Below are 15491 nucleotides of genomic sequence, written 5' to 3' on the forward strand. Positions count from 1 at the left end.
ATACTGGAGAGGGTCTTCAGTAGGCGTATGTCTGCCAAGCACTTATCCTTGATATGATTTATGTGTGGGAGCCAGTTTAGCCTATGACCAAACGTCAATCCAAGGAATTTGTGTTCTGGTTTATTTATCAGCTTTTTACCCTACATCATTACTGTAGCTATTCGTGAGCAGCTCCTCCGTCTACAGAAATAAACACTCACAGACTTTTCAGCTGAGAACTTCAATCCATTCCGTCCGGCCCACGTAGGCAATTCATCGAGGCAGTTCTCTAATAGGAATTGGCTATGCTTATGATCTGAATGTTTGTGGTAAATAACCACGTCATCCACATAGATTCGGGCATTGATGTAATTAGGAATGACTTCGTTAATGGAGTTCATGGCAATAATGGATAGTAATGGGCTGATACAAGAGCCCTGAGGTACACCGTTAGCTTGATGATATGTTGATAATATTACTCCATTAACCCTGACCCGGAAGCTTCTGTTAGCCAAGAAGGAGGTAATGAAACCGAGCATTCTGCCCTCTATTTCCCAGTTCTATGGTTGTTTCAGGATGCTATTAATATTGATGGTGTCAAAGGCCTTTTCTAAGTCAAGAAAAACCACGGTCACGTGTTGTCCCGAGTTAAAGGCTTCGCAAAGGTACTCCTAAAACCCAATCAAGTGATCAAGTGTAGAGTATCCTCTTTTGAAGCCCTTCTGACGATTATTTAACACTTTTTGTTTTCAATTAAATATATCACCCTATGGCAGACCATGCGCTCAACTACTTTACATAGGTGATACTGAATGCCATGGTTTACCTGGCTTATATATAGGGACCAACAGCAACTGCTTCTATGACAAAGGCATATGTCCCTTCATCCAAACTTCTTTGTAGATATTAAGCAAATGGGAGAGTTGCGATTGGGTTAGATTTTTGATTAATGGGAAACTAGTGTCGTCCTCTCCGGAAGATGTGTTCCTGCCCCTGCTCATGGCCTTATTAAGCTCTTCCATTGTGAATGGAGTGTCCAAAAAATCATGTGCATTATTGCCCCATAATTGCTGTTAATTTTTTTCTCCTTATGTTTGTTTAATATGGAGTGATAGTGTGCTGCGAACATTTCTGTCATCTCACAGGCGCCCTCAATACATCGACTTCCGTCAACCATTGCTGGTATTTTGGAATATAGGGTGCCTTTCAGTATGCTTATTTTCCTCCATATGGCATGGGATTAGGTTTGCGGGGTAAGGTTACTAGTAAATTTTCTCCAAGAGCTTAACCTTACTTGCCGAATAGCTCTTCTCGCTATTGCTTTTAATTTTTTAAGGTTTTGGAAAAGTTCAGACGTTGGGTTTAATTTGAATCTCTTAAGGGCCCTTTTCCTATCCTTTATCACCCCAGCGCAGTCTTCGTTCCACCATGGTACAGGTAATTCCAGATGAACAATTCGGCTTTCGCGCTCACTACTCATCCGTCCATCAGGCTGCCCGTCTGGGTAGCCTGATGGACACACCCATCACGCCCTTGACCAACGTAAAAAGCTTGGAGCAGTTCTTCTGGACCTAACCAAAGCCTTCGACAAGGTCTGGCACGACGGATTGATCGCAAAGTGCGTGCGGTTAGGCCTCCCAGAAGACCTAACCGCTCTCATCAAGTCCTATCTCTCGGACAGATCTTTCCAGGTCAAGATCAGGGAATCACTTTCTAGTCATAAACAAATCGATGCTGGCGTACCTCAAGGTTCCCCGCTGGCCCCAGCCTTATTTAACCTCTTTATTTCAGATCTGCCGAGAAAAGAGCACATTGACGTCGCGTTTTACGCTGACGACACTGCTTTCTTCACGGCCGCCAGGTTCGAAGTTACAATTCATGAACGTTTACAGAAGCAGCTCGATTATGCGGTTAAGTGGTTCAAATTCTGGATGTTGCAAATCAACCTCCTGAAAACCCAGGCCATCATTTTCCATAAGAAGCGTTACGCACTGCGCGTCTCGCAACTTAAAATCGACACCGCAATAATTCCATAGCTTGATAACGTCACGTACCTAGGTCTTCACTTCGACCGGCGGTTCGGTTGGCATTCCCAAATCCAGAAAGCAATCCAAAAAAGTTCGGGGATAGCAAACCTGCTATCTTCTCTGATCTGCCCTTCTAGCGGACTTCCCATCTCCATCAAATGCTTATTTTACAAGATGTTAATTCGGTCCGTACTACTCTACGGATCTAATGTCTACTTCAAGTTTGTTACACCCAACCAGATCAAATAGCTTCAAGTTTTCCAAAATAAGCTCCTCAGGAGAATATTAAACGCTCCATGGTTTATCACAAATAATCAAATTCATAGGGAAACTGGCACTCCAGAAATCAAGCACTTCATATCTCAATCATTTCACAAACAACAACTCAGCTCAAATCCTTCTGAAAACGCGTTTGTTCGCGAGCTGGTCGACATGCTGGGAGCTTAGCACCGCGTCACCGCCAAGCTCCCCCCTTTTCCAGGCTGAAACGACCTCATCCGTCGCTACAGTCATAACTTTTGCCCCCATACAACAGTATCCAGTTGTGTGTTAACTCAGGTTGGCGAATCAATAGAATAGGCCCTCGTGCCCAATAACGGCTGCCCGATCAGCGGGTACCATATCCCCAAATTTAATGCAGTAGCATTAACGATCCACGGGGGTCAACTGTGAGGCCGTTTCGGTTTAGTGTATTGGTAAGCCCAGAGGCAGTCCCACATAACCCGGTCCAACTTGTCACTCCAGGGCAAGTCTCCGCGACCAGGTATACGTCATGCATTCCACCGCCTGGTTTTTAGGCCAGAACAAAAAAAAAGGTACAGGTAATTTGTTTATTTTTGTGGCGTTGATGGGAGTGAAACTTCTGGCTGCACTGATAATGGAGTCGGTGAATTCTTTTACAACTCTGTCTATATTTTCAGTGATTGGTGTGGTTTCAATCAGCGACCTGTATTGCTCCAATCAATGCCTCTAATATTAAGTCCAATCGCTGTAGGTGATATGCCAGGATAGTCAGTGAATTCAACCAGAGTGGGAAAGTGCTCGCTGTCATGCATATCAGCTATAGTTGTTCAGCTTGCTTGTCCAACCATTGAGGAAGAGCACAGGCTCAGGTCCAGGTGTGATAAAGTGCCTGACAAGGCAGATACAAATGTAGGCGATCCATCAATCTCAATAATCCATCTACCCTTTTGATTGTATTTAGGCGAGCCCCACTCAGGCGCATGAGCATTGAGATCCCCCATGATGATTTAGGGATCTGGAAGTTGTGAAAAGAGAACTTTTATACTAGTTCTTTCAATGCTCGTGGAGGGAAACATACATTACACAGTAAAACATTTCTGCCAAATAAATATGCTCTGACAACCACTGCTTCAAGATCTGTTATAATGTTAAGCTTTTCTTCGTGCATTTCTGTGCGGATTAAAATAGCTTTCTTGTGATATTGCAACCTCGCACCTGGAATCAGTCTTCAGGAGATAAATTAGTTTCCTGCAAGATCACGGTTGATAGTTTGTATAATCCTATGATGACTCGAAGCTCTTCTTGCTTTCTTTTAAGTCCGTTGAGGCTCCATTGTATTGTGATGGTCATTGTGTACGTTATGCTGATTCCTCTATATCCATGTCGCTACTAGATTTATTTTTGGAGCTTCTACTAGTGCGGTTATTAGAGTGACCTTTATTGTTCCATTTGTTTGGTGGTGACGATCCACGCGATGAGCCAGACGTCGAGTTACGACTTTTCTTTCCCCTAGTAGGAAAAGTGGAGGAGACGTGTCCCCTTTGCTGGGACGTGGATTGGGGCGAATAGGAATGGGGAATAGGAGGAGGACGGGGAAGGGATCGATCCTCCCCGCCCGAAGCAATTCGGGATGGTGAGGACCTTAGGTGTGAAGGTGCAGAGGCCATCGCCCCACGGGATGTGTCGCGAAATTTTCTGTGGTTGTTTTCTTTCTAATCGAAATAGTCTCCCGAGTAGAGGTGGATGCTACTAATTTAATTTTCTTCTCTGTTTCCCGACATGGTAACATAGCTCTTTTTGACAGCTTTAACATAATTCGTTTGGGTATTACCAAATTTCTATCTAGCTATATTTCTAGCCATGAAGTATGATATGTTTTCTTCGGTTTTCACTTTTTGGACTAGTAATTCTTCTTTGTATACAAGGCATCTCCTGTATCTTGGTGAGTGCTCCTTGCCACAGTTGACACAATGAGGTGGTGTAAAGCATTGAGCCTCTCCATGTTTATTCTTTCCACAGTATGGGCAGGCGGGCGCATAGGTAGAATTCATGGATACATGCCCAAACCTTTGGCACTGGCAACACCTCATGGGGTTCGGGATGTATTGCCTTACTTTCAGGCTAAGTTATCCTGCCTTGATCCTTTCAAGGGATATGTTCCTTTCTGAAAATCAGTATAAAGCTATTGGTTGCAATAGTTTCTCCATCTTTCCTCGTGGTGATTCTCTTAACAGATGTGACCAACTGCGGTGTCAGGTTCTCAGGGATCTCCTCCTCCGTGCACACAGACAATTCTCTGCTAGATATTACTCCCTTACAAAATTTTAGCGTCGCATGTGGGACTACTGTCACTTCTACATTATGAATCTTTCTTAGCTTCAATATTTTTCCGACCATACAGGGTTTGCCACTACTACCAGTATTGTTCCATTTCTCAGTATCTTAGTTGACTATAAATCTCCCACCGCTGAAAAGAACTCTGTGTATCACAAATGGCGAAAGGCCCGCCAACGGATTATTTTCTGTAGATATCACAAAATATCTATCATAATCATTCTGCGTTTGTTTATTCATTAACTCGTTCTCTCTCCTGAGTCTCTTTAGACCAATGTTTTTCGTGTCAGTAGTCGTTGCTTGCGTCCCGGAAATGCTGCGCAGTCAAAGACTAACGGTCGAGCGAGGCCAGCGCGACTACCCACTACTATTCGGATAAGTAAAATGTCCAAATTATAATTTTGCAATTTATTTTAATAAAAGACTTACAAACTTATAAGCATGTGTAACTGCAATACTTCATCAAGTACTTTACAAATTCTGTATTTAGCGACTAGATCTCTACTAGTTTATTTTACTTTTCTTGACTTCAATGACAAGATGTGTGTTCATACATTGCCTGTACGTAAGTTTAGTTAAAAATCTTTGAAACTTCTATTGGACATAACACACATAAACTTTATAAAATCACATTGTTCAATCAAATATGTATCAGTTACCCTAAACCTGGTGAAGCATGGCTTTGTTAGATAAGATCTGTTTTGATATACAAGAACCCAAATATTTAATATTGGCTTTTAATATTCGAATCATAATGGGATTTGATTGATGCTTGATATGATCTTGAGTTTTATTAACATTTTTCTTTGTATTTTGAGGAAATATGATCGTTCAGTAGTGAACAACAGTGAGTGTTCAGTGAGTTCAGTTAGAAACCTATTCTCCTCTATTTGCTTGCCAATTGAATCCTGTAGATATGTACACTGACTTTATGCACATTTTACGACAAAATAAATCATATAATATTAACTAAAATTTTCCATACCATTTAGTAACTGGAAAAAGAAGGAAACTATTGGGGACTCATAAACACAATAAACAAAACAAATGAGGCCTAACCTCAAATGTTATCAACAGCGTTATTTGCCTCGATTATGTTAACTGTGCTTTAGACATAATTAAATTTATTTATCAATATAGATTTTTATATCAATATAGAATAGAAAAGAGTAATAAAGTTTTAGGTCCATAGATGTATGTAATTTTTCAGATTATCATTTGATTAGAATGTATAAGGAGAGAATAAATACTGTTTTACTGATATGAGAAACGCGTTAGAAAGAATGCAACGCTTAAATCTAATTTTATCAAGAAAAATATGTACAAGTAATGACATAAGAAACTAAGGAGAAATATTATGATGTCAAAATGACTTAACAAGGAAACACAGCAACGAAATAAATAAGAACAAAACGCAAAAAGATAAATTATACTTTAATGAAAGTAAAATACATTAATTAAATATGTAATTGGTAATTAGGTGGATTAGTAATATCTCTATATCTATATCTGTCTATATCTGAAAACCTTATAGATGGTGAAGAAAGTAATTTAATGTAAATATAATAAAACAACACTAACCTACAAACTGGGCTGTATACTTAACTCTAATTTCCTTCAATAACATATGAATTTTATATACAATAATAGTAAAGTAAATTATATTTGATAACATTTTCTGTTCATTGCTTTATTTGCATTAGAATTTTGTGCAATACACAGAGCGACGTTTTGACAACATAAATTTTAATGACGTGAGTTCACTGTTTTATTGAATATACATACATATTAACTATACTTTCTTTTAAACTCTTCAAACAGTCAACACATGGTGTAGACACCATGACTACCCATGAATCAACTTTTAAATGAGAAGCTCTGCTGCTGTATTAAGCTGTATCTGTCGTATTAATAAGACATGACTTCTACTATTTGTCAAAATTATCCATTCGTATAATCTAGATCTGTAAAAAATACAGATATTTCTAATATAAAAAAATTATCGCACCCTAATTACACGTAAAATTTTTTTAATTAACCTTAAAGAGACGTCCTTTATAAACATTGCTATTTTCACCTTAGTGTCCTGTTCTGTTTGCATTGCCTTCACCAAAAGAAACGTAAAATCTACTGGTGCCCTTAATCCTAAATAGCAAACACCAAAGTGGGTTTTGATGAATTATTAATGCCACAACTAGGCCAATATGAAAGGGATCGTTTCGTAACCGGTAAAGCAATTACGTGGCAGCTCTCTCTCAAATAAAGCTCGTCAACTATCTGATCTATACCAGAATTAGATACCACGCATGTAATATGAATGTGGTGTTATATTCGGTTGAGAATTCATAACAAAATACTAAACTAAATGGATATTCGAACAATTTCTATACATGCATATTTATATTATATTACATATATATACATACATATATATATATATATATATATATATATATATATATATATTCTTTATCTAAAATGTAGTTTCAATATTTTAAACACATTACCCTTGCACTAAATTCGTTTCAAAATTAGATCTTTTCTTTTCATTTTAGTCTGGTTAAAAAGAAATACATACACAAAATTGGCTGCGAAGTTTTATAAAGCATTAGTAATAATAATTATATATTACAAATCAAACATTTATGTATAAAATGTATGGAAAAAAGTAGTTTTTTTTTCGATATTGTATTCTCTTTATAATCATAATTTAATACAATTGTTTCAGAGAAAACTATTAAACTGGGAAGTATTTTCAAAAAAAAATCTGAAATATGCAGCTCTCTGAGAGATAACTATTTCAAAATATCACTTGGTAAATATAAATAAAATGTTTGTGTTTTATATAATATACATTTTTCAGAAAAAAGCCTTTAAAAATGTACACAGTAGATCAGATGGCAGAAGAATTGTCACAGTGAATTACGCCTTCATTCCTATTACAAAGAATTATTATAATTAACATGCTGATCCAGACAATGAGGAACTATTTCGACTTGTAGAAAAAAGCGTTGTCTACAAAAACACCTTCAGTTTGGACTAATTCCATCGGATACACACAAAAAGAACTAGACAAATGATGGAATCGTATTTTTTGATAGATTAAAAATTAAAAATTAAATTACAAACTCGATTATGAACAGTGATTCTGATAGCGAAATTGACAATGACTGTAAGATTTGTGTACATAGATACGTATGTAATTGTTCAGAATAGACATGAGAATTTGGTTGAAATTTACGAGAAGAGAATGGATCATAATTATTTTACAGAAGACATCGCAAACAGATAAACAAGATATAAAAATATAAGAAACAATTTCTTTAAAAAATTAAGCAAATAAATTTCCACAAATATTAACCGCTATTGCGGCGACAATATTCCGATTATGGCTTCTATCACTAATAAAACTAATACTTACCGATAAGGTAAATACTACTACTACTAACTGATGAACCATATCTAATCAAGATTAAGACTACCAAATGACAGTTGATCCTAAAAGCTTTATTTAATTGTTTACATATGATGCTGCGTATAATTATTAATAATAATTATTTGAGATGAACCGATTTCTTGAAATTACTGATCTGACAATATCAAATTGATCAACTTAGAATGCCAATCATTGTTACTTGAAATAATATTTCATTCTTGCCGATTATAAACTAAAAATAAAGGTTGCTCTACCACCAGTTTCTATTAATCTTTTTACGATTATTTAAATATTTTTACCCTTTCTCTTATTTATATAAATATTATAGTTGGCAACATTAAAATGGATATTTGTAACAAAATAAAAATTATAATCATGCAAATCCGTTATTACCTAACAACATGGGTTTCTTGTTTCCCTTGTATTTTTGTATTAAAATATGTATTATTAAATATACTTTGTTTTATTTCTAAAATTATAATTCGCTTTTATATTTACTAAAACCCTTATTACATTAAAATTAAAAAAAAAACATTAAATAAAACTAAATAAATATATTTAACATCTAAATAATGTTGGCATTTGAAACCTGAAAAAACCTGCAATAACCAAGAGAAAATTCCAATTTATGTTTCTATCAGTAAAACATGTAAAATTCTGATCAAATATGCATTAAAAAATAAAGCACTTTTTAGGTGAAAACATAGCGATTTAGTTCTTTTCATATTTACGCATTTTAATTTCAAAAAATAAACAAGTGACTAGAGTACCTAATATAATAGATCTGATTGTTTCGTACTCTTTCAGAAAGTGTGTTACAGTATGAAAAGTGGGCAAGACTACGTATGTTCTAAAAGTCTGTAAATTATTAACAAATTAATAGAAATAAATGTGATCACTAAACTACATTAGTCAATGCCAAGTCCTATTAAAAGGAGACTGCAGAATATAACAAAAAACTTAATATTAGTTCATAGCAAAATAGAATTAAATAGAAATACCCTCTATATAACATGTGCCAGCCTACTGAAAAATACTTGGAAATGAAAAGAAAAACTGATATCACAAATTCACAATTAGTCTACATATATTAAAATACTTAGAATTTTAACTTATTCACTAAAATATAATTTAAAGTTGTTAGACCTATACGGCTTTAGACGTACATACGTTTCCACTTTGCGATTCCAGAATAAAATTCAAAAGCTTATAGCGTCCCTGACGTAAACAAGAACTAAATAGAGTGCTTTAAGTTTTCCATAGCGACACATCGTGAAAAAAAGCTTTTTCGGGATACTCTAAAAGCTATTTATTTCTACTGTCTATTAAGAAATCTCATTATTAATTTACTGTGATCTCTAAATAACTTTAACACTAAATATTTTACCGCCGGCTTGGTTGGCGTAATGGTCGTTGCTACCGGAGGGTCTGCCTGTTTTTGCAATAATAGCGAGTTCGAATCCTGCTGGGAAATTCATGTTTACTGTTTATAGTTGTGGTTTTTCAGAAGACAAGAGTGCAAACGCCGACAACAACAATCATCCCAGTCACGCCAGTAACCCGTCTTGGTAAGACCGGATGTCTTCTGGGATGATACCTAGCTGCCCACCCGCTGATTTGTGGGCTTAATAACAAAAACAGCAATTTACCAGAGTTCACGTTAGGCCGTAAAAATAAGACTAAAGAATCTAACAAATATGATATATTAGTTGTTTTTAAATATCTCTATTACATTATTCAGAATTATATTGTAAACAAAAAAATATTAAAAAATTAACTTCTATTAACTATTATAATAATAGATTAAAACGTTATTATAACATTATTTTTCCAAAATACTCCAAAGATATAATAAAATGATAAAACCTAATTTAAAAAATTTGGATCTGGGAGATCATTAAGTCAATAGCGCAATAATTTTTGGCTTTTTTACAACCACTCAAGCAAATTGTATTTATCATTTCGTCCCGTTTGCTCGTTGCCAATAAAATGAACGAAGGGGGAAACTACTAGAGCGGAAACCATCGACAGACCTTTTCAATTATTCAGCGTGGATTGGAGAAGGTGGAGTAGCAGAACACCGCCTTAAATATTCACGAAGGATTTCTCACTAAGAATGCCCGCATATTTTCCAGCTGCGCTGGTATGGCGATAAGAGTATTACGTTGCATATTTAACTAGTTCATTATTAGAATTTTTTCCTGGTGCCACGAAATAATTTGCTGTATAAGCAGCGCATAACTCTATTTTGTTTTCTTTATGCACCTTGATTTTCGCCATCATATTCCTCATAATTTCCAGCGATAGCAAAATCTGTTGATATATTATACATATGTATATATATATATATATATATATATATATATATATATATATATATCTTAATGTATATTTATCTGGACTGGAACTAAAGTTTAACATGGGCCCCGAAATACGGTCCTCGGCATTAAGCCTACCGAATTCGTTCGAATTCAACAGTGGACTGATTCGAACCCGCGACTCTTGCAACGGTCAGAGGACCGTCCTGTCGCCTATACCACTGCGCCAACGAAGCCCGAAGGAGTAATATGTTTAGTATTAATTTGGTACACATCATATTTAATCATTATTTTAATAATGTTGTATTATAATTAAATATTCTGAAGTCTATCGATGCTATGAGGTTCTCTAATTTAATTATGCCTCAGTAGAATCTCCTATCAAGTTTTGTTCCAAGACAAAATAAATTTAAAGAAATAATATTAAATGTTACAAGACGCGAAAAACAGGTTTAGTTTAAAGTACTATTTTAACTATCCTTAATTACATCTTATAAACATTTAGGATAAGTCTCATTTGTTTTGTCTATTGTGTATGTATCCAGTGCATGGGTGCACTTTGTGTGTCTTATATAGCTGTAATAATCTATAGGCAAAAGTGTAAAATCAGCTACGAGAGGACAAAAACAGGCTGAAGAATACCATAGTATATAGAGACCATAGGCTATAGTTCCCTGCCAATGTTATGTAGTAAGTACAGTCTTCATAAACACCAGTTGGTAAAAAGGAGACTGCAAAATATAACAAATAAATATATTATCGATTTAACTGGTAACCTAAGTTGATGGATATGGATCTACAGTACATGTAACTCCAGGAAGATAGAAGACGCAACGGAAGTCACAATGGACATTTCGCATAAACTTTTCTTGAAGAAAGTTCTAGATTAGCAGATTAGTGAATAGTATTACATGAATACGATAAGATGCAATCGATGCGCTTGAAGTCAAAGTGTTCCAACACCATTCCCAAATACAACCGGGTCTATGCGGAAGAGTCGCTGAAATTTGTATGTATATTTATATATGCCCTTCAGATAAAAAAATCATAATTCCATTTCAACATCAACCAGTCTTTATTAAAACACCCATATAGAATGTTCTCTTAACTGATAGTCTAAACAAGATGTTTACAGACCTTTTGCACTTTCCAAGATTGTTTACCTACGCATTCATTTCTTATCACTTTACGTTTTCAAATACATTTTTTCAACAATATCCAGATATTTTTCATTTCCCCTATTCCAGAGGGTCAAAAAAAGTAATTTCTTGTAAAAATACACATAGAATACAAACACATATAAAAGCATGTTACTTTTATACCGATGAATAACATATAAAAATAACATATTCTTTGATGTATTATTTTTCAAAGAAAAAAAAATAATATATATATATATATATATATATATATATATATATATATATATGAAAAACAATCAAAAACATAAAAACTTCTTTATCAATAATGTTATTAAATTGCTTAATCAATATCTAACCAATTAAACGGTTACCTGTTTAATGGAGAAAAATATATCTGTGTGACTAAATCTCACGCTCTAATTCATTATTAAACAATGCTCAATCCCCAAAATTAAACGGATGGATATAAACTGATTTAATGTTAAATTTAGATCAAAAGTTTCTGTTGAATATGGTTCGTAGGTCGATCCACCCCCATCTAAACTATTTTGAGCAACCCACGTATTGGTCTAACACAAAGGAGGAATTCGGTTATTCTGTGATCGTATACGATCCGTTTACGGAATATATCTTTTTGTAATAGAACACAGAGCACCCAGATTGAATTAAGACGCAGGTTTAAATATCAATTGTTTCTTTAATCAGCTTCTTGACCTTAGTTGACCAGATGTATTATGTTCATGTTCAAGAAAAATTAATAATTTATTAAAATGTTTTTCAATGTTTGTGTTTTGCGCATTTCAGTTTTCTGGAAGTTTAAAGAAGTTAAATACTTTTCAAAATATGTTCGACAGACATTATTTAAGCTAGTGGTATTCATAATAACATGTAGAATGAGTAGATCAAACAAGCTCACTAGCCAACTCAGAACAGAAGAAATAGAGAATTAGATGAAGGTAAAAAATAATTTTGTATTACAATTGTATTGTTTAAAGTAATATATTCTTCTAAAATGAAATTCAAAATCATTTAAAATGTAAATTGTCTTATATTTGTTGTTTTCTGTCACAATATATCCCTTTAAAAACTTATTTCCTTTGGTAAAAGCCTATGATTATTATTTACAAAAAGCTTATTTATTATAAATTGAAGGAGTTACCTAATATGAGATCATCTAGACTACTATGAGAATTATAAAATTTATTAAGAGTAGAGTATCAATACTAGAGATGATAAAAGAGGAAGGAAATTGATACCTTATGAATTGAAAACCAGAGTGGCAAAAAATATATTCATCCATCTATCGGCGTATCTAGCAGATCTAGTATATGATGGAAATAGAAAATTATTGCAACTACGAATTTTTTTCAATAATTTTATTTTCCAGGCGTTACTGCTCTAATGTATTGAATAATAACCTGAAAGTAACAATTACCTCAAAACTTATCTACGCATTAATCTAACATAGAATATCTAATAAGGTGATTATCTAATATTAAGAGAAGTGAAATAAAATTATATTCACAATAAAAAACAAATAACTGAAACACATCTAATAACTATTTGATTAACTGCCTAATATAGAATGGATCTGTGACTGTAACATACAATACCCTAAGATTCTCTCAAAGCAGCTAATACTTGTTGAAGTCATTTGTTAATATTTAATATTATGAAATTATTGTTGTCTAGAATTAGTATTAACATTTATTTGTAATTCGAAAAATTTTACAGATTAAGGCTGATATAATGTATACTATATATAGTAGGTAATTGGAAATACATGAATGTATGTATGTATATATGTATATGTATTAGCTATTACACTTCCTTTCGTAAAAGGAAAAAATATATATAAATATTGAGGTTTAGATGGGAAAAACGCAAAGGAAAACTGCCTGTTGCTGAGGCTTGGAATAGGAAAAAAAGGAAATGTGTAGGAGTAAGTGTAAGACGTTTATTTAAGTTTCGTCCGCCTTCCTCGCTTGAAAAACCTTCACGATTTTATGGCTAATAGGATTTTTTTTTCGGGAAAATGGGGCTTTGGGACTGAGTTATTTTGGTCTTTGTAGAACGCCCGCCACGATATACAGAAATCAAATTACATTTATCTTGGAAAAAGGAATAGTTCCAATTTGCAGTTTCATCTTGATACATTCCAGGTCTGTTTCATTTAGTTTAGTTTGATTCATCCATCAACAGCTCATAATATTCTATTAAAATACACTAACACCAACACAAGTACACTAATCAATGCAATCTTTTATGATATAGTCACAATGAATGATGATGAATGATGATGAGACATATCAGATTTAGAATACATTGGGTGGGCACAATCCTTCATCCTCATAGTTGATCCAAACATCCTGGTAATCTTAAAAACGAGATAGTACTACACTTGCTGGTACCAATAGCCCTCTATAGGGCCTATCATGACTTAAATCTAACATAAGGAGTGACGTGTGTTTTTTTTCTGTTTTATTGGAAGTACAACAAAGACTGTCAAGTATGCAAACATAAGTCCGCTTTATACATCCGAGAAAATGTTATCATCATCTGTCCATTTTTAAATTAATTTATATTTGAAAAAGAAAAACAACCTTCCAGGGAATAGCAGATAATTCTGAAATTACCTTTGATTAGAATTTTTTTTAAAAAACAAATAAAGTTTTACCAATATTTGTGTGTACAGAAAATTATAATTTTGTCGATTTACCTTTATTATAAAACTGAACAGATTCAACTGTATGACGGTAGAGACAGTATATATTAGGTAGTTCCAGAATTGCAACATTTTTTGATTGCTTCGATTCAGAGGAACTTATTATTATTTATAAGATGTACTTAAAATTTTCTCAATGGCTGATTAATTAGAAACAGTTTTTCATTAAATATTGCTAAAATTCATATTAGTAATTATTCCAGTGATAATTTTAACTGTAAAAAGAAACTGATTAATGTCAAACCTTTAGTCGCCTGAAATTATTGTGTAAGAGGCAACAAAAACATTTTTAGGTACATTTTTTATTATTGGTATCTATTATAAATCCTGGATTCTTATTATGTTAACTATTTTTGAGACACGTTCTGTTTGGAAATTTCCGAAAAAAAGAAACGCAAGCACAAAATATAATAGATTACACTAATCTAAACACAGTATAAAATATAAATGACCAATTATACGGAATTTTTGGTTTAATTTGGACGATATTTATATCCTTTATTATTAAGTCCCTAAAAATTTTTTTAAATTAATTCTCTTGATAACGATAACGTCATTCAAGACGGTCATTTGCATATGTTTCCAATATCTTGACTCATCAAAAAATATTCTGTATTTATAAGGATTCAAAGTTTTAAACATATCGACTTGTACCAACATACTTCAACTCGCGACATTCCTACATAACTAAACATCGGCCATTAAACAGTTTTCGACAATTTACATAAAATTCGATACCAAAATATAATCGATATTTGAATTGATAAGTACAAATTTACGAGTTTCCATTTGTCAATCGGAATGGATTTTTGAATAGAATGATTGTGGACAATGAAAAGAGAATCGCGTGCAACCGCTATGTGCTAAAATGATCATAGTGAATGTCCGCTATGTGCTAAAATGATCATAGTGAATGTCTTGAAAAATTTCATAAACGGCTGCAAAGCTTGCATTGGCACCATTTAACGAGATGTGTCTGGTAATATTGGAAAGGATCCACCATCAGTTAGCATCTGATGGTGGATCTTAAAAAACCTTACCAAACCCATATTATTTATTATATCTATTATCTGCTATCAACAACAAAAGGGACTGAAGTAAATGACAAAAAACTACCCAAATTTAGTCATAGGAGAAGTTTTGTCTTCCATTACAACAACGTTAGACCACACACATTTTAGTTAGAAATACTGACTGAAAATTTTAAATGCATCTACCCTATAGCTTGGACCTTTCCCTATCTGACTAGTTGGTCGAACTTAATAATGTAAAACCTGCCTCAAGTAT

General features: G+C 33.8%; 1 protein-coding gene across 1 annotated transcript in view; it reads right to left on the reverse strand.

Annotated features, from left to right (window-relative positions):
* Nucleotides 1-15491, reverse strand: part of Fife (regulating synaptic membrane exocytosis protein fife) — a 200828-nt gene that overhangs the window by 152316 nt on the left and 33021 nt on the right. The window lies entirely within an intron of this gene.

This window comes from Rhynchophorus ferrugineus, unplaced genomic scaffold, assembly GCF_030347505.1.
Source record: "Rhynchophorus ferrugineus isolate W39M unplaced genomic scaffold, kcgeb_rfMv2 rfM6, whole genome shotgun sequence".
Classification (NCBI taxonomy): domain Eukaryota; kingdom Metazoa; phylum Arthropoda; class Insecta; order Coleoptera; family Curculionidae; genus Rhynchophorus; species Rhynchophorus ferrugineus.